Source organism: Rutilus rutilus (assembly GCF_951802725.1).
Source record: "Rutilus rutilus genome assembly, chromosome: 9".
Taxonomy (NCBI): domain Eukaryota; kingdom Metazoa; phylum Chordata; class Actinopteri; order Cypriniformes; family Leuciscidae; genus Rutilus; species Rutilus rutilus.
This window is the reverse complement of record NC_140223.1, coordinates 5795173-5799515: the sequence shown is the minus strand read 5'-3', so window position 1 is coordinate 5799515 and position 4343 is coordinate 5795173. Positions and strand designations below refer to the sequence as shown.

The 4343-nt window shown below is 39.0% G+C and overlaps 1 long non-coding RNA gene across 1 annotated transcript; it reads right to left on the bottom strand.

Moving 5' to 3' along the window:
• Positions 1-2760: 2760 nt before the first annotated feature.
• LOC311297627 lies at positions 2761-3204 on the bottom strand. Its single transcript, XR_014628848.1, has 2 exons — positions 3065-3204; positions 2761-2794 (listed from the first exon to the last, which is right to left on the bottom strand). It is a non-coding gene; the product is annotated as an uncharacterized lncRNA (long non-coding RNA).
• Positions 3205-4343: the final 1139 nt, after the last annotated feature.

Below are 4343 nucleotides of genomic sequence, written 5' to 3'. Positions count from 1 at the left end.
GAGGCACAGTCTCAACGGCTGACTCACTGAATGTTTCCAGCGGTGGAATTGATATGCTACAGTCATGGCAGCATTGACTTTCTTGCTCAGTTGGCATTGTTTGGCATTTACCACATGTGCACCACCATGTCTCGTTAGATCTTTGTCTGCCCGATGTTTGTGTCGCCGCAGCGGTCTCCTCCATCTGCCTAAGGTCTTCATCTGTGTACTCAGGTTCAAAAAGGTAGGGTAAAGCGAAAAACTCCATCTCATTTTCTCCTTCAACTTCAAAATCGTCTGCCATCATTGTTTTACCTTTTTTTGTTAAAGAGCGTTTGTCTCGTTTGTCTTAGTCTTCGTACAGTCGCATTGTAAACAGTGGGGCGGTACTTCCGCAGGCGCCAGCGTGACCTTTCAACGTGATGACGTAGTTCCCTGTCCGTTTGTTGATCAGCTCAATCCGAACTATTGAAGGTAAAAAGTCTATAAATTATACTTTTTTTTAAAATGACCTATCGTTTCGCTAGATAACAACCTCTTCTTCAGCTGTGATCGCGTACAGCCCGTTTAAACACTTCAAAGACTTTTGAAACTGCATTGATTTGGACTTAAAATCGATGGTAACCAATGGAATACCTTGTTAGATGAAAAATCCAGAAATGTTTTCCTCAAAAAACATAATTTCTCTTCCACTGAGGAAAGAAAGACATGGATATCTTGGATGGCATTGGGGTGAGTAAATTATTAGGAAATTTTCATTTTGGGGTGAACTAATCCTTTAAAGCCTTATCTCTTGTCAAAAGGCTGAATGCGACCGCAGGCTTTGATGAACACTGCTGGCAGCAGCGACGTCTGTGTCTGTTCCATTCTAATCAATGACAGCGTAAACTCGTATCTCCCTGCTCCCAAGTCATAAATCTCGTATCTCCGATTAAACATGATTTTGGGGAAATGTTGTGTTAATGTTGGTATACAGCAGTATATGATAGCAATATAGGATATATTCAGATAATTATTCAGGACATCAGATAATTGTTTTACATCTTGGAAAATGGGGTATAATAGGTCCCCTTTAATCCCTAAATGTATTAACTGAAAACAATACACAATTCCCTATTAGAATTTATAAGGTTTTACAGCAGAGAATGATGTTAGAGTTGAGTTGGTCCACAACAAGTACGCGCAAATGTGTCATTTTTTAACAGTTACAGAAAATGAATCTAAATCCAAAATGGACAGACGTCAATTGAGTGGTTTTGCAAAAAGAAAGTTAAAGAAAGACAAGGACGCTAGACGGTTAGCTATTATTCACACTATTATTTTGGATGTGTTCATTGTGATTATATTGGCTGGGTTTATAAAAGTTTATAAAATTTAACGGATCTTTGCTTGGTGCATTTGGAAACAAAGCTTGTCTATTTCTAAATGTGATCGCGTGCATCACTGATGATTATACTGTCCGTGTGTTGAAAAAAACTTAGATTAAACACACTTGCAACAGACACACCCCAAAGCAGAGACGTTACAGCGTTGCCAGCGGCACTGAGCGGAGTTTTGCCGCTGTAGTGGACACGCACCGTTACTGCAAATGTTAGCCTAGGCGTCGGCGATGACCGCCAGGCGAATGTGGATATTCTTCTTGGGGGAGACAGGAGCGAGGAAGACTCAGGTGAGGAAGAGGACATTAATGACGGTTTTTTGGGCAAATGTGAATTGACGCTGTCAATGAATTGATGTAGCCTACATTTTGAATTGAGACATTTGAATGTAGTGCCCACTGGGTATAGTGCCACTTTTGAGGTATAGTGCCCAGGGGCACCACACTGTCTTAATACAGCCCTGTATATGACATATAATTTTGCAACATCTTTGACCGCAGATACTGAATCAGGAAAACACATTTTTTCAGTTGCTTTTTTGAAAGAAAAATGAGTCTGACAGAAGTCTCAATAGCTTTCATGCATTTATTTCAAAATAAAAGCCTCATATTATAAAATCAAATAATTATGTTTGTTGTTGTTTCTTTGAAATCAAACTCCACGACCCACTCTTTTGGAAGCAACTCCATATTTTGTTCATCTCACACCATTTACTTGAATGTATTTGACATAAAAATGAAATGTTGCTCATTGTGACGACTTCTTACGACATATCTTCATGTGAGTCAGAAGGCTTTTTTTATGTTTGAAACTCTTCTCACACTGAGTACAGTCGTACGGCTTCTCTCCAGTATGAACTCGCTCGTGTTCTTTCAGGTTTCCAGACTGAGTGAAACTCTTGTCACAATATGAGCACTTGTAAGGTTTTTCTCCAGTATGAATTCTGTGATGCAGTTTCAGACATTTAGATGCAGTAAAGCTCTTCCCACAGTCACAACACACATGATCTCTCACTTCATTATGTGTTTTCTGGTGCAGTTTAAAACTGTCCAGCCTTGAAAAACTCTTTCCACAGAGAGAACACACATAAGGCTTCTCATCTGAATGAACTGTCAGGTGTTTTTTTAGTTGTGATAATGAAATAAAATCATTACCACACTGATCACAGTTAAATGGCTTTTCTCCAGAGTGAATGTGCAGATGATAATGGAGACCTGATGATTGGGAAAAACTCTTTCCACACTGAGTGCATGTATACGGTTTCTGTCCAGAGTGAATTCTCATGTGTCTCTTAAGGTTTCCTTTCCGTGAGAAACTCTTTCCACACTGAGTGCAGGTGTGCGTCTTTTCGGCTTTTGTTCTTTGAATTGTAAAGTTACGATGTTCCTCCTCCACTTCATTCAGTTCTTGTCTTTGCTCTTTCACTCTCACCTGGTCTAAAATACACAGAAATACAGTTAGAATCAGTTCAAGTGAAGCCTTATTTAATAGCAGAAAGCAACAGAGATCAGGTGTAAGATATTTTAAGTGGCAAAGTTTTGTTCTGTCATTCACTTGTTTATACAGTTAAAATATGTTTGACAACTGCTATATACAAGGTTATGATCATTTGGATGTATTTCTCCATAATTTATCATCCATATACTGCTTACTAATTCACATTTACCAAAGCAGTCAACAATGAAGAATCAAGAATGGACACCAACCTATTTGTTCCTCAGTATCTTCATGTTTTATTCTGGATGGTTCTGGATCCCTCATGTCTTCAATCTCCTCTTTAATAAACTCCATCTTTAACAGTCACACAGATTTCAGCTGCTACTCTTGGAGTTTGTCCTTCTCTTGTAGGATGATGGGAATATTCCCAGTATTTATTGGTGAATTGTTGTGGGAGGGGCTTCACTGCAGGTGTGAACTGTGATCACTGTGTTTTTATCCAATCTGCATTTAAAAAGTACAGAGCCATCATGTTAAACTGCTGCTGAAAAACCTCTTTGTCTCCAAAAGTTCCCTGTTTTCAGCTCATTCATTATATTGATGTCTGAGATCTTCTGTAAATTGGCACATTAAGCTCATTTTATTGGTGTGAACAGGCTGAAACAAACTACAGCATCATCACCTTTAACTTCAGTTCTTGTCTTTGCTCTTTCACCTCCATCTGGTCTGAAACATATTAAAACATTAAGTTGTTAGAATGAGTTCAAGGAGGATAACAGGGAACTTTTGGAGACAAAGAGGCTTTTCAGCAGCTCATTTAAACATGATGACCTTGTACTTTTTTAACGCAGATTGGATAAAACACAGTGATCACAGTTCACACCTGCAGTGAAGCCCCTCCCACAACAATTCACCAATAAATACTGGGAATATTCCCATCATCCTACAAGAGAAGGACAAACTCCAGGAGTAGCAGCTGAAATCTGTGTGACTGTTAAAGATGGAGTTTATTAAAGAGGAGATTGAAGTCATGAGTGATCCAGAACCATCCAGAACAAAACATGATACTGAGGAACAAATAGGTTGGTGTCCATTCTTGATTCTTCATTGTTGACTGCTTTGGTAGATGTGAATTAGTAAGCAGTATATGGATGATAAATTAGAGCAGTGGTTCCCAAACCTGGCCTGGAGTACCCCAACACTGCACGTTTTCTTTGTCTCCCTAGTCAAACACACCTGATTCAACTAATCAGCTCATTAACCCACGTGATAATGAGCTGATGAGTTGAATCAGGTGTGTTTGATTAGGGAGACAAAGAAAACGTGCAATGTTGGGGTACTCCAGGACAGGTTTAAGAACCACTGAATTAGAGTAATACGTCCAAATGATCATAACCTTGTATATAGTAGTGGTGGGCAGATCGAAGCTTCATGGAACACTGAAACAGTTGAAGCAAATGTGCCGTATTGTGTCGAAGCTTCGAAAAAACAAAAAACCTAGGCCAAATATGCATAAAAACACCTTTTACAAATCTATTGGAAATTATT